Source organism: Macaca nemestrina (genome assembly GCF_043159975.1).
Source record: "Macaca nemestrina isolate mMacNem1 chromosome 14 unlocalized genomic scaffold, mMacNem.hap1 SUPER_14_unloc_2, whole genome shotgun sequence".
Classification (NCBI taxonomy): domain Eukaryota; kingdom Metazoa; phylum Chordata; class Mammalia; order Primates; family Cercopithecidae; genus Macaca; species Macaca nemestrina.
This window is the reverse complement of record NW_027257578.1, coordinates 490,738-508,900: the sequence shown is the minus strand read 5'-3', so window position 1 is coordinate 508,900 and position 18,163 is coordinate 490,738. Positions and strand designations below refer to the sequence as shown.

The following is an 18,163-nucleotide window of genomic DNA, read 5'->3' as shown; positions in this document are numbered from 1 at the left end:
GAGAACTGGGCCCTTCATGTTGACCAGTGCCAGCTCCAGGTGCTGCAGTTTTCCATGCATCTCATCGATTAACTTGGCATACTTCTCAGATGTAATGATTTCACCAGGATTCAAAAAGTGTAGTGGATCAGAAGACCGGCAGCTGACCACCAAACCGTGACCATGACCTTTTTTTGGTACAAGTTTGACTTTGGGAAGTGGTTTGGAGCTTCTTCTCAGTCCAACCAGTGAGCTGGCTGTTGGATGAAATCCACTTTTCGTGGCATGTCACAATCTGATCAAGAAATGGTTCATTGTTGTTTCATAGAATAAGAGAAGATGACAGTTCAAAAGGATGATTTTTAAAATATTTGGTCAGCTCATGAGGCACCCACTTATCAAGATTTTTCAGCTTTCCAATTGGTTTCAAATGCTGGATGACCATAGAATGGTCGACATTCAGTTTTTCGCCAACTTCTCGTGTATCTGTAAGAGGACTGAATTCAGTGGTTGCTCTCAATTGGTCGTTATCAACTTCTGGCCCAGAGCCTGGAGCTGAGGCTGCCATGACCACCCTGTTCTCTTCCTTCTGGGGTCCCCAGGAAGCTCCCAGGCCTGAATGATCCCCACAAATACAGTGGCCAGGATGGGAGGGCTGGAAGTCAACTACCCCTCACCCCTGCCACCACAACCAAGAGGCCCCCATGGAGGTTGGCCCCGAGATGTGGGTCCCTGTGGGATGCAGGCTCCCACGGATACTTCAGGGGATGAGCACGGGTCCTCCTGGCTGACAGGACCTGGTGGGCACTGGGTGTGCGGGGCCTGTACAGGTGGGTTGGACAGAATTGGGCCTAACCAGGTAGCCGGAGACTGGTGTGTCTTCCAGATTTCCTATGAGATCCCCTATCTGGTCATAGATGATGGTGATTGCTCTGAATCCCTGTAAGGTGTTAGGTGCTCCATTCTTACCAAGTTTATTTTGTTACCTGGTAGAACTTGGCTCATAAAGAAGAAAATGGTGAAGAGGAGGACAGGAATCCTCATGGCTGAAGAAAGAAGAAAGTTTGGCTTCATTTCCAGGAGGCAGAGAAAACTTCCGTCCATGGCTCTCTAGCACCAGTGGAATGTCTCTGTTTGGACAAGAAGAGCCTTTCTGTACCTCATTGGGGATATTCATAGATAGAGGTGTTCTATGCATGCAAAATTGCTTTGATGGGAGGACTGATGTGGATGCACAATTTTGGCCAGAAAACCTTGTTAAATGGGAGCACAAGCTACAAACATTTTGGCAAAAGATGAAAGTTTATGAACAAACAACCATTTATATTGTTACAATAAATTAGACTGTGTTGAGAAACCAGTTGCTTTCGTTAATGACCAGACATTTTGTTAGTGAACACTTCCCAGACTTTTCTAGCCCTGCTAAGAATTAATCACCCCACTTGCTCCTGATCTGAAACCCCAAAGTGCTTTGTTGATGTTACAGTGCTTACTGCCTTGTATGTTAGATTAGTGAATGTATATTTGCCTCTTCCACTACTGTATGAGCTTCTTGCTTGCTAGGACAAGGCTATATTCCTCAGAGCAGAGGAGGGAGTTGAATCATGTGGCCATTTATTCTCAAATCCTCTTCACCAAGTGGAACAAAACAGAACAGCGAAAGACCACTGCACATGGAAGCAGGAGGTCTGGATTTGGGTTCTAGATCTCTAGATCTATTACCAACTGGAGGTATGGATATAGTCAGGAAAATTGTCTTCCTTAGGTGCTTCCTTGATAGCACCTATAAAGGTTGAGATATGTTGGATCTAGATCAGGGGATTCTCAATCATTATTATGCATAAAATCAACTGGGACACTTGCTTTGTAATACAGATGCTTAGTTCCATCTCATGATATTTTTACTGTTTTTTAAAATTGATCTAGTATTTTTCATTAAATAATGTAAACTTTCTTAGTCTACATCAAATAAAACTCCCACCGGCATACAAATACATTGAATGATATTAGCAGCAGAATATTTAAATAAAGTAACCATATACAACTATTAAGCCACTTTTTTTCATTACTTATTATTTCATGCTGTTTGTCATCATTGTCATCATAATCAGCATCATCCTACATTGCGGAATACCCATTACGAACCATATGGCATAAACATTTTTCCTACTCATAAGGAGCATATATTCTATATATTCTCTATATGCATATGAAATTAATGTCTGAACAAAGTGGCTTAAACAAGGCAGAAGTTTATTTCTTTCTCACTTAAATCTATAGTTACACCTATCACGGCTGGTACAGATGCTTGCCAAATTCATTAGGGACGCAGGCCCCTTCCAGCTGTCTGCTCTGCTGTACTTTAGAAGATGCTCCAGTTTGGCTGCTAAATGCCCACCTATCATTTTTTAATTCCAGGCACCAGGAAAGAAAATAGCCAAGAGAGAAAAACAAGGGAACATCTACCCCTCCTTTTAAATTTTTTAACCAACCCCCTCTTTTTATTTTTTTAACCCAATTTGTTGAGCTATGATTACATTTAAAAAGCTGTACATGTTTAAGGTATGCATCTCAGTGAGTCTGGGGTAAGTATACATCATGAACACCACTACCCTTAAGATTATAGACATATCCTTCACCTCCTAAAGTCCCCCCCCATTATTATTATTATTACTGGTAAGAAATTTTGGTAAGAACACAGAATCCACCCTTTTAGCAAATTTTAAGTGTGCAATACAGTATTCTTAGCTCTAAGCACTATGCTGTAAATGAGACCTCCAGAACTTACTTCTATGGTATATCTGAAACTTTGTGCTCTAACCACATCTACCCATTTCCCCTGCACCAGGGCCCCTGGCAACCACCATTCTCCTCTCTGCTTTTGTGAGTTTGTCTATTTTAGATTTCAAATGCAAGTGAAATCATATAGTAATTGTCATTCTGTGGCTGGCCTATTTCATATAACATAATGCCCTTGAAGTCCACCCATGTTGTCACAAATGACATGATTTCATTATTATGTAACACTGAATAATATTCCAATGCATATATGTATTACCCATTTATCCTGATACTCTCCCTCCACCTGCCTCCCAACAGGCCCCAATGTGTGTTGTTCCCCTCTCAGTATTCATATGTTCTCATTGTTCTGCTTCCACTTGTAAGTGAGAACATGCAGTGTTTGATTTTCTGTTCCCGGGTTAGTTTGCTGAGGATAATGGCTTCCAGCTCCCTCTATGTCCCTGCAAAGGACATGATCTCATTCCCTTTTATGGCTGCATAGTATTTCATGGTGTATATGTACCACATTTTCTTTATCCAGTCTATCATTGATGGACCTTTGGGTTGATTTCATGTCTTTGCTATTGTGACTAGTGCTGCAGTGAATATGTGTGTACACGTATCTTTATAACAGAATGATTTATATTCCTTTGGGTTGATACACAGTAATGAGATTGCTGGGTCAAGTGATATTTCTGGTTCTAGGTCTTTCAGGAATCACCATACTGTCTTCCACAATGGTTGAACTAATTTACATTCCACCAACAGTGTAAAAGTGTTCCTATATCTCAACAGCCTCATCAGCAGGTAGTTTTATTTAAAAATTTTTTGAGAAACCTTCATACTATTATCCAAAATGGCCATAGTAGTTTGTATTTCCACCACAAGTATACAAGGGTTATCTTTTGTCCACATCCTCACTAGTACTTGCTATTCATCTTTTCGATAACAGCTATTCTAAGAGGTGTCAGGTGACATTTCATGGTGGTTTTTGTATGCATCCCCCTGACAATTAGAGATGGTAAGAATTTTGTCATATATTTGTTGGCCATTTGTATCTCTTCTTCTGGGAAACGTCTATTCAGATCTTCACCTATTTAAAAAAAATTTCAACTTTTATTTTAGATTCAGTGAATGCATGTGCAGGGTTTTACATTGGCACATTGTGTGATGCTGAGGCTTGGAGTATGAATGATCTTGTAACCCAGGTAGAAAACATAGTATTTCATGGTGTATATGTTTTTCAGGTCTTGGTCCCCACCTTCCCTTCCCCTTCTTGTAGTCCCCAGTATCCGTTGTTGCCATCTTTACATCCATGTGTAATCAGCGCTTTGTTCTTACTTATAACTAAGAACGTATGGTATTTGGTTTTTTCTTCCTGCATTATTTTAGAATAATGGTCTCTAGCTGCATCCATGTTGGTGCAAAGGACATAATTTTTTAATGGTTGCATAGTATTCCATGGTGTACATATACTACATTTTCTCTATCCAATGATAGAGAAAATATTCATGTCTTTGCTATTGCAAATAATGCTATAATAAATATATGAGTGCACATGTCTTTATGGTAGAACAATTATTTTCTTTTGGATACAAGGGTCAGTCCCCATGGCTGCTGTCAAGGGCTAGCGTTGAGTGCCTGCAGCTTTTCCAGGCTCAGGGTGCAAGCTGTCAGTGGATCTATCATTCTGGGGTCTGGAGGATGGTGGCCGTCTTCTCAGAGCTCCACTAGGCAGTGCCCCAGTGGGGACTCTGTGGGGGCTCCTACCCCATATTCTCCCTCTGCACTGCTATAGTAGACATTTGCCATGAGGTCTCCACCCCAGCAGGCTTCTACTGGACATACAGGCTTTTCCATACATCTTTTGAAATCCAGGTGAAGGCTTCTGATACGGTTTGGCTCTGTGTCCCCCCACAAATCTCACCTCAAATTGTACTCCCACAATTCCCACATGTTGTGAGGGTTCCCACTGGGAAATAATTGAATCATGGGGGCAGTTTCTCCCATATCGTTCTCGTGGTAGTGAATAAGTCTTACGAGTTCTGATGGTTTGATGAGGTGAAACCAGTTTTTCTTGGCTCTCATTCTCTCACTCGCCTGCTGTGATATAAGAAATTCCTTTCGCCTTCTGCCTCCCCCCAGCCATGTGGAACTGTAAGTCCAATGAAACTTCTTTCTTTTGTAAATTGCCCAGTCTCGGATGTGTCTCTATCAGCAGCGCACTCCTGTACTTTGTGCAACTGCAGGTCTAATATCCCATGGAAATTGCCGAGGCTTATGGCTTGCACCCTCAAAGCAGTGATCCAAACTGTGTCTGGGGCCTTTTTAGCCTTGGCTGGAGCTGGAGTGGTTGGGAGGTAGAATGCTGTGAGCACTGTCCTGCGCTTGCCCTGGGTGGTGCAGCCCTAGGCCCAGCCCACAAAACCAGTCTTCCCTTATAGGCCTCCAGACCTTTGAAGGGAGGGGCTGCCACCAGCCAAGGTCTCTGAAATGTCTTTCAGGCTCTTTCTTCATTGTCTTCTATTAGCATCTGCTTTCCTTTTAGTTATGCAAATGTATTCAGCCTGCTTGAATTTCAGAGGATACCAATGGCCTTAAAAGTACCATATGCCCCCTAACACTTCCTGACTTCATTTCTGCAATATATTTTATTTTTTTACATCATCATGAATATTGAAACTTTTTAGATCTATTCACTTCCCATTTGTTTTCAGGTCCAGTTTACTTCCAAATAATTTTAGAATATAGAGTCTCCATAAGACTCGAGTTTGTCTGGTTTCTTGCTGTACCCCATGACTGCGAATGCTTTCTAGTACATATAATACACTCAAAAGTACTTATAAGGCCGGATGCGGTGGCCCACGCCTGTAATCTCAGCACTTTGGGAGGCCGAGGTGGGCGGATCACGAGGTCAGGAGATCGAGACCACCCCGGCTAACACGGGTGAAACTCCGTCTCTACTAAAAAAAATACAAAAAAATAGCCGGACGTGGTGTCGGGCGCCTGTAGTCCCAGCTACTCGGGAGGCTGAGGCAGGAGAATGGCATGAACCCCGGAGGCGGAGCTTGCAGAGAGCCGAGATCGCACCACTGCGCTCTAGCCTGGGCGACAGAGCAAGACTGCATCTCAAAAAAAATAAAATAAAATAAAAAAGTACTTATGAATGAAAAAAGGAATGAATCTTCCTATTTTTCCTTCAAAATAGCCTTAACTCTTTGGTTTCCAAGTTGATGTGGGGTTTTTAGTAGTTGTCTCAAAAATCCAATCAAATTGAACCGGATGTGTCTCCAGAATGAAGTTTTGATGAGGTTCAGTATCTGTGCAATCAGGGCATGTCTCTTGGAATGTAGTGCTGATTAGGTTTATTAATTGTTTTTTCCTATATAAGGGGAAGCCAATCAGAGGATGCGTTTTCCCAGAGAAGGAGCATCAGAAGAGTTTAAGACCTTGGGGGAAGAGAGTCTTGCTTCTTGCTTGTGGGACTTGCCTTGGAAGGTAGATAAGTTCACAGCATCCTCCAATTTTTTATTTTTGGTGAGTTCTCCGAGCACTGAGATGTGAACTGGTCTCATTCCCTTACAATGATACTGTTACCAGTAGAAGAGATTCGAGTTACTGGCAGCATATCTGCATGGGTCCATAAGCAACTTCAGTCCTTGCCTCCTCAGAAGAAAGTATTTGACTGAGGGGCATACAGCGGAAAAAGAGGCTAAGTTTCAGAGCAGGAGTGGAAGTTTATTTAAAAAGGCTTTAGAACAGAAAGGAAAGGAAAATTCTCTTGGAAGAGACCCAAGTGGATGCCTGAAGGTCCAAGAGAGAAAAGAGAAGGGCCTTTAACCTTGCTCCTGGGATGGGCTTGCCTCTTTCCCACGATTCTTCCTTTAGGGAGAGTTTCCGGCATGCACAGTGCTTTCCTTACCCTTTGGAATTGAGCATGCACGGTGCGTTTAGGGAGTTATGTGCATGTCCATCTGAAGTTTTCTTTCCTTTTCCAGTGGAGTGTGTCCCCAGAAGATTATGCTTTGCCATTTTTGTCTCTTAACATAAATGCCCAAGAAGTTGCTTCTTCCTGGGGTCTGCATTTAGTTAACATTTTTGATGTTAACAGGTGTAGACCACCATGAAATGGCCTCTCTCTGGTGCTGCCTAATTGTCATTTTTAGAGAGGCAAAGTGATCATTAACAGGCCATCACCTGACATTTCTAGTGGGTAGAGGAAGAGCCCTCTCCTGCCCTGCTCCTGCTCTTCTACCTGTAACAAGACAAGCCTTGAATATCATTAGACATGTGTCCCATCAAGGCAGCATCTCATTATTAAATTTTACTGTGTGAATTGTTACTTCACATTCTCATATTCTGTGTTCACTATTTGTGCACCTTTTCCATTTTTGTTTTGACCATATCTCATTATTTTAACTGCCTTCTCCAAGATTTTAGATCTGCATTGACCAATAGAGTAACTACTAGTCACATGTGGCTATAAACTGTAAATTAATTATAATTAAATAACTAAATGGCATATCCTTAGTAGTAATAGCCAAATTTGTGGCCAAAGTAGAAATTTTGTGACTACATATGTGTGGTAGTTACTGCATTGGACAATGTAGATACAGAGAATTTCTTTCATCACAGAAAATCATGTTGGGCATGTTGGCTGCCACTTATTTTTATTTTATTTTTATTTTTTATTTCTTTGAGACAGAGTTTTGCTCTTGTTGCCCAGGCTGGAGTGCAATGGCATGATCTCAGCTCAATGCAACCTCTGCCTCCCAGGTTCAAGCGATTCTCCTGCCTAAGCTTCCCTAGTAGCTGGGATTACAGGCATGTGCCACCACGCCTGCCAGTTTTTTTTTTTTTTTTCTATTTTTAGTAGAGACGGGGTTTCTCCATGTTGGTCAGGCTGGTCTCAAACTCCTGACCTCAGGTGATCCGCCTGCCTCCACCTCCCAAAGTGCTGGGATTACAGGTATGAGCCACTGCACGCGGCCTTATTTTTAAATTCTATTTGTGTGCTTTATAGTTAAATTATATTCTGCTTCTCTATATTCATTTCCTTTCACAGATTTTTCTCAGGCAATTTTTAAATTTCATTCATTTACCTTCTTCAGGAAAGGACTTAGATCATTTTTTATTTTTATTTTTATTTTTTTTGAGACGGAGTCTCACGCTGTTGCCCAGGCTGGAGTGCAGTGGCGCGATCTCGGCTCACTGCAAGCTCCGCCTCCTGGGTTCACGCCATTCTCCTGCCTCAGCCTCCTGAGTAGCTGGGACTACAGGCGCCCGCCACCGCGCCCGGCTAGTTTTTTGTATTTTTAGTAGAGACGGGGTTTCACTGTGGTCTCGATCTCCTGACCTTGTGATCCGCCCACCTCGGCCTCCCAAAGTGCTGGGATTACAGGCTTGAGCCACCGCGCCCGGCTGATCATTTTTTAAAAGTAATCTACAGCAAATAATTTTTCCACGGATATTGTTTTAGCTTTATTGTGTTGGTACTTTTACATACTATATTCAGGTATTATTATTTTTCATAACTTACTTTAAAAATTGTGCCAAGTTTATTTAAAAGAGATTTCTCCCTTGATTTTCAGAGGTCAGATTGTGTCTTTCATTGTTGTTATTTTAGTTTAATTTTATTTTATTATATGTAAATATGTTGCATATTCCTTTTTAAAAAATGTGAGATTTTTTTCTCTCTCTTGTTACACAAACTTTGTATGCAGTGTTCATTATGCACTTTAAAAATAAATATTTTGTTTCAAGGCATGGTGCTTTCACACATGCAACCTTAGAATAATTTTAAATTCCATTCCACTTTCACCATTCCTGAACTGCTTTGAATATATTGGATGTTGGAAGTCATGAGAGGTTTCGACTTGCAATCCAGTCAAGATAATAGGATTTTCCATTTATAGTGTAATCTGATATATATTCGTTTTGGTTTCATAGTTTTAAAAAATCTATTCTCTTTTTCTCTGTGGTGATCTTTGCTTTTCTATTTGTGCATTGCTAGAATGTCGGCTGCTGTTTCCCTAGCACCTGAGATGTTACTCAACACTGTATAGTGCTGGTGTTGAGAATTGAGAGAACCTACTAAATAATAGCACTTTTCAAGACCGCAGTTCTGAATTAAAAGGAAGGGAAAGGACAGGCAAAAGAATATAGACATCAGCTATTTTTACTGAAGATCTGTTGGAGAACATGGTTTTGGTGTCCAGGAACTTGAGACCTAATACTGCATTCCTAATACTTCACTAAGGTGTGCCTAAATAGCCCTGAAAGGGCTAGGAAGTCACAAGTCTGCCTCTTAGTTGTTATGAGTGTCCTTAAAATATTAAGGGAATATTGAGGATGCAGAATGGCTCCTTCCTCATGACTTTTTAAGAGATCTGGGCTGGGCGCTGTGGCTCACGCCTGTAATCCCAGCACTTTGAGAGGCTGAGGCGGGTGGATTACCTGAGGTCAGGAATTCCAGACCAGCCTGACCAAAATGGAGAAACCCCATCTCGACAGAAAATACAAAATTATCCAAGCGAGGTGGCGCATGCCTGTCATCCCAGCTACTTGGAAGGCTGAGGCAAGAAAATAGCTTGAACCTGGGAGGTGGAGGTTGCAGTGAGCTGAGATTTCACCATTGCACTCCAGCCTGGGCAACAAAAGCGAAACTCTGTCAAAAAACAAAAAAGGAGAGAGAGAGAGAGAGAGAGAGATCTGGAGGGAGATACTAAGCTGTGCAGGCTCTTATCTTGAAGTCACCAAATACGTAAGTTGTTATTCCTGCTCTGGTGAGAAGTTTGTCAATACATTTTTTCCATGAATTAATGAAAATTTTAGACTCATAACATAAGTTTTAAAAAATTTCTCCTAAAGATTGCTTGTGTATGTATGTGTTTTGAAATATATTTAATCTCTATATCTTGAAATAGTTTTTATAGATTCCACACAAGAGTCCTTTAGGAAATAAGTGTGCTTTAATTTTCCTATAATATTTGTCCTTTTTTGTCCCTGGCACAGTCTGTATATGACCATTTAAATTACTTTTAGTTCATGTTTGGGTTATAATCACACACAGATATTCTCTAAAGTCCAAATCTTATTTTGATATTCGAGGAAGAGTTTACATGGTAATAGTATTAAGGGTTACAGCTGGTTTCACTGAAGCTTTGTAGGCATTCTCTAATACCTTACTGTTTTGAAGGAATATCTGTTCTGCTTGAATTATAGACTACATAATACATGTACTGTCAGGTACATTCATGGAAGGGACAGGCAGATGGAGTCATATGTTACTGGAGTCTTGATGAACAGATGTAGGAAATAGTCCAAGAAATAAGAAAAAAGTTGATATTGAAAAGTGCTTGTTGAAGTCTGTAAATGTGCATTAAAATGTGGCAGTAAAAATAAACACAGTGAAGTTTGGGAACTGGGGTCTAAATCCTGGAGTCCCCAGAATCATAGAGAACCTTGGTTAGGGGAGTAATTTTGTAAAAAAGCAAGAAGAGGCAGTGACAAGGCAGAATATAATTAAAAGTATTGCTGTGTCATTTTCTAGTTTTGTAATTTTGTCATATTTGTCAAACTCTGTTGATCATTTATTAAACTGGTAAGTAAACTATAATCAGCAGGGTTATTATAAGGGTTAAATAAGGAAATTTGTGTATATCTGTAAGCACAATGTCACAATTAATACAAAGCTACCCTTTTTATTTTTCCTGGATTTCATGTACAAATAGGTCAGTTAATTTTTTGTTTATGACACATAATTATCATTTGTACATAAAATATATTTAATTCTTTTTATATTTTTAGCAGGGAAATAATACATGCATGTTTTCCCCCATCTCAAACACATGCGTTCATATAAACATATCCATCTATATACCTACATATCTATGTATGAATATACACATGAACATCAGTATTTCTCAGCAAATACGTATCATGATAATCAGAGATATTGCAACTAACAAAGACTAATATAAACCATGATTGCAAGAATTTTAGATACCACCTTAGTAAAATATCAGATTGAGCCGCTAAATTTCTCTCAGCCCTAAGTCATTTTGTATTTTCTGAGCATCCTAGAGGATTGTGACTGTATACACAGGACAAAAACACCATGACGCAGGGTACTGCTGCGAATTTCTGATGCGGGGGATTTTAAGGGCTAGATCAGCAGGATGGGAGTGTTGACCCTCCAAGTGAAATAAATTCCTGAGTTGATTATCCCCATCCTAAAACAGATTTTGTGTGTGTGTATGTGTGTGTGTGTGTGTGTGTGTGTGTGTGTGTGTGTGTGTGTGTGATACAGAGTCTTGCTCTGTTGCCCTGGCTGGAGTGCAGTGTTAGGATCTCGGCTCACTGTAATTGCCTCCTGGGTTCAAGCAATTCTCCTGCTTCAGCCTCCTGAGTAGCTGGGATTACAGGCAAACACCACCATGCCCAGCTAATTTGTGTATTTTTAGTAGAAATGGAGTTTCACCATTTTGGCCAGGCTGGTCTCGAACTCCTGACCTCAGGTGATCCACCTGCCTTGGCCTCCCAAAGTGCTGGGATTACAGGCGAGAGCAACCGCACTTGTCCCTAAAACAGATTCTTACTTGATTGATTTCTGAGTTCCAAAGGGAAATACAAAAGTCAAAATTGAGAGAAAGTAAAAGTGGAGTAAGGTTTCAGAAGGCCGTGATTGGTGTTGGAGAAACATTGCTAGGGCATAAAGCTGGGATAATAAAATCTGAGAAATCCCACAGTGTTTACCTACAGGTGGAAATCATATTCCACATGTAGGCGGAGTCAGGGATCCCTGTGTTTTAAAATCAGTGAGGGAATTGAATATCTGGACTTGTGTCAATTCACATACAAAACCCAGTGCTTTTGATGCTCTCATTCATAAGATATCTGTGTTCCTTCTTTGTCAGAAACCATAGTCATAGGCTTCCTAATTTTGACCATGGGAAAAGAGGAGAGGCCTCTGTGTGTTTGTGTCTGTTGGTCAGGCTGTGGTGCAGGTGGTGTCACCCTTCAGTGAAGGTCTGGCTTTTCATCACAGGTTGGTCTGAAAATTATGTACAAGGCTGGTGTCTCACGTGTTCTTTCTCCAACCTCAGCTTTTCTTAGTGCCTGAAGCGTCTGCAAGTGGAAATCCAGAAGAAGACAGAGAGAAACTGAGTTCTTGACAATACATTCACTAGTGAGTGGGGGATGGCTCTTTCTACTGAAATTATACCCATATTGCTGGCAAATGGGCAGTTTTCTCCAGTTTGCATGGGTGTTTCATTTTTATTCTTTTTTTGTTTGTTTTTATGATGCAAAATCCACCCAGCCTGGGTGTTCCAAATGCAGTCAGGAGACTTTCAGCTATCTGGCCTCCAATTAAGTTTTCTCAGGACTCTAGGTTGGGTATCATGTGTCAATGATTCCTAAATTATCAATATAATTTCTAATATTACACTACTTTATTCCAGCCCCTATGCAGGCTATTTACAAGAAAAGACATGGAGGTCTCATTTATGTATTTCTTTTTCTTCTATCCATCCTATAACCTCATAGGGAAATAATTGACCCATTAACTGTCCCGTTGGCTGACATAGACTTAGGATTGTGATGAATGCAGGCAATAGAGATGCGTGAAGAGCAGAAGATCACAGCCCAATAATGAGGCTGATGTTCTAGCAGCTGAGTTCAATAAATCCCGTGTGATAGGCCTTGGGCAAGAGCTGCACAGTGTTGAGGAAAAAGGAGAGTTTGATAAAATATATTTATGCTTTTAAAAACTTTGCAAAAGGACAACTAAAGAAGTCATTATTATTCTTATCCCCATTCGTTTTGCCTTCTGATAATTAACCTTTTTGCCTTCTGGTAACTGAAAGTAACATACAAGAAATACAATTACTTAATTATGGTTGCACACTCAGGAGAAGGAATATAGTAGATATAGTACAATTTAGCGTTCTGTGGAAATGCTCTATAAGGGCTGGTTAGAAAAAAACAAAACAGTAAAGAGGCCTTTTTATCCTTGAACAAGCCAAGTGACAAGGTAAAGTTAAAAGAGAGGCAGTGATAACTGATGTTTGGGTTGATCAGAGAAAGTTGAGAACAGGAGGCTTCATATCACAGGAATCATCAGACTAAGACTTCCTCAGTATAGCAGCCTCAGCGGTCTTGTCTTGTGCGGCTGGACTGTCTTTAAGCCTTGTCATGAACACCTGAATTACATAACATTAGAGTGACTATATGTATGAATTGAATCCTATATTCTGTGTAAAACTTGTTCAGTTCTGAAGAATGCTGGAGTCTGGTTCATCACTTTCTAACTTTGTAATGAATAAGGGACCAATGACCTGTATTTAATAAATATTTGCTAGATAGGAAACATGTTTTCTATTACTTCTTTAGATTATTCAAAACACACAATAGGTCTTTTAACCATTTGATTGGTGAGAAACCTGTGTTTTATCTAGAGAAATAATTCGTTTAATCACGGTCGTGTTTAAAAAGTAGTAAATCATGGTTATTTGCCTTGTGACAAATCTGTAATTTACTTGAAATTCATGGTAAATTTGTTTTATTTATGAAAGTTCAAGTGAAAATTTTATAATCAGTTATGTACAGGTGATTAACACATTACTAAAAAATATCTGGGCTATATTATGCCACATCTCATGCTATATTTCTTCATAGGAAAGTTTAATGGAGTAAGAGTGGGTATGTCTCTGTGAGTGAATTTGAAAGGCAGATACCAGCTTAGTATTGAGAATGAACTGGCTGGAACCTAAAACACTGAGTGTTCTGCATACCCAGCTCCTACCTATGTCATTTCAGCCTTCCTCCTCTGGACATTAAAAGGGATTCTCTGTCTAAACTAAAATGTCTGTGATGTTTTAGAACAAAGCGACTTTTGAAGATGTAGCTATTGACTTCACCCAGGAAGAGTGGGCCATGATGGACACATCCAAGAGAAAACTGTACAGAGATGTAATGCTGGAAAACGTGTGTCACCTGGTGTCCCTCGGTGAGTCCCTCAACATTCACATATGTATGTAGACACACATTGACTCATCCATTCAATAAGTGTTGGAACAGCTTCCCCATATCTCACTCTAATCTCTTCTCTGATTCTCTCACAGATCTTATCTGAAAAAAGTTTGAGTTCTCTAAATCTGTCTAAAGAAATATCTTTATTTTATTTTATTTTATTTTATTTTATTTTGTTTTATTTAGTGTGTCACGCAATTAGAATGTAATCTTGACAGGGATTTCATGGTTTCCTTGGTACTAAGTCTCTAATACTCAGAACAGACCTAGGAACTTAATGAATATTTTCAATGTATTAAATTAACTATTTTCTAAATAACTCTTCTGCTTCAGTCGCTATGCTTAGGCTGAGACCAATTAGTGAAAACAATAGCAATATCTTTTCTGTATAGAACACCAATTATTTTTGTAAATCGAATGTTTTTTTTGTTCTGCATGAGAATAATAATAAACATACTGTGCAGAGGTTTAATTAATCTCTTTCTGAAAAGACTGTGTATTATGCATTGTGTCTTGGAACTTAGGCATGGACTCAGCATTCATAGGTCCTGACTGTTTTGAATTTCCTTTTCCTGATGGACCTTTTGTTTGGATTTATTTTCTAGTCTCACGTTGGGTCAGAAAAATCCTGGGGAGTTTTCTGTGTTCTAGGTCTTGTGGCCTGAGCTGACCTTCACTGTTTTTATTCTTCCTCGGTAGCCTGCCTTACAGTTGGTGATAATGCACATTTATTGACAGTGAACTCAAAACACATGTACTGTTTCCACTAACAGGGTACAGATAAGCAAATCCTATATAACTTTGCAGCTGGAGCAAGGAAAAGAGCTCTGGCGGGAAGGAAGAGAATTTCTCCAAGGCCAGAATCTGTGTAAGGAACAAGGTCCTGTGCTTTAACAGGAGGAAGTGCTTTGTCAATGAATAATATCAGTCAAATATTAATTAGCAGTTTTATTAAATGAGTGGTAATTTCTAAAATGTAGGTTAAGCTACTGGAGCAGAATTCCTTAGATGTTATTATCATTTTGTTCATATGTCAGATGGCACTCTTGTGTCCTCTTGCCTTTTCTTTTACTTTCGGGAAAAGGATAATTCATGTACCTGTTGGGATTAAACTGTCACATGCTGACTCTTTTCCCGATACCCCTGTGAAGACTATCCCTCTATTTACCTGCCTGATATCTCATCTCCATTTTATCTCTTTTCACATTTTAATTTTAAAGCACTTTTCTAATTGCCGACGCTGTACAATCTGTTTCTTCTATTGAAGTATTTTCTTCATTTGACACATTTGCCACATCTAAGTGTCAATTTTTGAAAAAAAGTAAAAGGGCCTTGGGGTTTTTCAAACAATTTTATTACCATAATACCAAGGTAACTATTTTTCAATTATTTCAGACAAGGAAAGTGCCCTTAAGAAAAAACACACGATATTCATGCATCCTATCAGAAAAGCCGCATCCACCGGTATGACAATGGTGAGTTTTATAGCTGTGTACACCAGTCATCTAAGTTAAAGACCTGGTAATGGGTTAAGTTAGTAATGACGCACAGTCACCTGAGTGTAATTAGGCTGGCATTAAGTGCTTTCTAAGCAAAAAAAAAATTGATAGTGTGAATTCAGTGAATAAAGTGACCTGTGTTCTAAACCATAACATGAGATCTTTAAAATAGAACAAGTGCATATACATTGCTCATGTTCAGACTTTGAAAGATATTGATATCATCACAATCAATAGAATAACTCTGCAGTTGGGATCTTACAAAAGAGAAAATATCTGTGTCTGCAGGAGACAATGTGTACGCAAGTGTCAAACGAGAAAAATGACAGTTCATTCTCAATACCAAGTCTCAATCATTTTAGGAGATTTATTTGCCAGAGTTAAGGACATGTACCTGGGGGACAGGTGTATACCTTTCTCCAAAGATGATTTTCTCTAAATTTAAAGGGGGAAAGGGTGGGATATTGAGAAGTACACAATTTTCATGTAAAAGGTTCATAGAAAAAAAATAGTCATTCATGCATTTTTCTGGCTCACTGAATCTGGATTTTTTTACATAAGATGACATAAACAAATGAGGCAGAGGAATAATGCAGGAGAGCTGCATTTTATATAAGACAACATAGGCAAAATGGGGCAGGGAAACATCGGATATGCATTTGTGTCTGGTGAACTGGGGATGACTGCGCCTATAAAGACAAGCTATCAGTTTGCATTGCCATGGTGTAACTTTAACAGCTCATGAGGAATTTCCTTGTGGGCAAAATATGGGGGAGGCATGTAGCTTTTCATCTTGTAGCCATACTATTTAGGAACCAGAAGGAGGAGGCAGGTTTGTGTGACCCTGTTCCCAGCTCGATTTTTCCCTTTGGTTCAATGAGTTTGGGGTGCCAAAATTTAATTTCCTTTCACACAAGTAACATTGGAAAGATTTCAACTGGGCTCTACCACTGAATAGTTGGTCTAGAATTCAAAGGTGGTGAAATGAATGTATAGATGTATGTTGGTAAATCATTAAGAGCTTTTAATCTTTGTCCCTAAAGGAGAACTCTCTCATTCTGGAGGATCCCTTTGAATGTAATGATTTGGGAGAAGATTGCACTCACAGTTCCACAATGACTCAGCGTTTGTTAACTCAGAGTGGAAAGAAACCCTACATCAGCAAACAGTGTGGAAAATCCCTTAGTAATCAGTTGTTCCCTAAACCACATAAACAAATTCATACTAAAGGTAAATCATATCAATGTAATATATGTGAAAAGGCCTATACTAATTACTTTCACCCTAGATGGCACATGACTCACACTGGAGAGAGGCCATATGCATGTCATCTTTGTGGAAAATCCTTCACTCAGTGTTCTCACCTTAGAAGACATGAGAAAACTCACAGGGGAGAGAGACCGTATAAGTGTCATCAGTGTGGGAAAGGCTTTATTCAAACCTTTAATCTTCAAAGACATGAGAGAACTCACCTTGGATAAAAGCGTTATGAATGTGATAAAAGTGGGAAGGTCTTTAGTCAAACCTCTGGCTTTAGAGGACACACAAGAATTCACACTGAAGAGAAACCACATGCTTGTCTTCTATGTGGGAAAGCCTTCAGTCTATCTTCTGACCTTAGATGATATGAGAGAACACGCACTGGAGAAAAGCCATATGAATGCCATTTATGTGGGAAAGCCTTCAGTCAGTGTACTAATCTTAAATAACATCAAAAAATTCACCCTGGAGAGAAAATGATAAATGTCTTCAGAACATATTCTGACTTTAGATGACATGGTGTTAGGAATGACGAATGTAAGGAATATGGAAGAGACTTCAGCTGCAGTTGTAACATCTAAACATGCCAAAGGACTCACATTTTGAAGAATTACTATAATCAACATGGACGTTACTTCAGTTACCTTTATTCTTCAGTCCACATCAATAAATTCATCTGGAAGAGAAATTGTACGACATATATGTACCAAAGGCTTGTTAGTGATCTGATCATAAATGACACGAGAGAGCTGAAACTGTCAACATAATAAACTAAAAGTCTTCAGCAACAGTTTTAATAACTTAAAACGTGTGGGACTTTCAGGTAGAGAATCTCTAGCTCTGCGTTCAGTGTGAAAATGTTTTTATGTGCAATTTGTTGTCAGATAACGTAAGAAAACTTTACTTGGATGAACCCTTTATTTGTATTTTCTGTGAATAAACATTCAGCCAAGCACTAGGCTTGATGTTCACAAGAAAACACAGTGATAAAATGCTGTTAAAATGGAAAATAAGAGAGGAAATCCTTTATAAGCTAAATAAGAAGGGAAAGTCTTTCCAAGGGCAATGAATTCTCTTGGAATACCAAACACTTCTTACTGGAGAAGTTATGCCTTGAAAAATCAAGAGAAATCCTTTCTTCACAGAGTAACGCTTGTGGCACATGTGAGATTTCACACTGGACAAAACACGGTTAGCATCTTGAAAGGAGAAGATTCTTTAGGGGTAATTCATTTCTTAGTTAACATTAAGTTTCTCACATTGAGGAGCTATTAAAATTGAAAATCACTATGGAGAAACCTGATAGGTTTCTCATCAGAAAAGTGAGTCAAGAAGGTGGACCTCTAGAAAAAACTCTTAACATATAGTTTGGCAAAATAATTCAGAAATTTGAGAAAATGTCTATTCATAAAAATGCAGCACATAAACGTATAATAGCAAAGTGACCTGGGCATAAATTGAATGCAGAATTATATATGAAATCTCATTAAACATTTCCAAAATATCAATACTTACAAATATTCAAAGAATACAATCGGTTGTTGGAAAAACTTAGTGTGTTGGTAAAGTCCTTCTTTCATTTATGCAGCCCTAACAAATTGATTTGCATC

At 39.3% G+C, this 18,163-nt stretch overlaps 1 pseudogene; it reads left to right on the top strand.

Moving 5' to 3' along the window:
• Positions 1-625: 625 nt before the first annotated feature.
• LOC139361177 (zinc finger protein 705A-like) lies at positions 626-16,918 on the top strand (annotated as a pseudogene).
• The last annotated feature ends 1,245 nt before the right edge of the window (positions 16,919-18,163 follow it).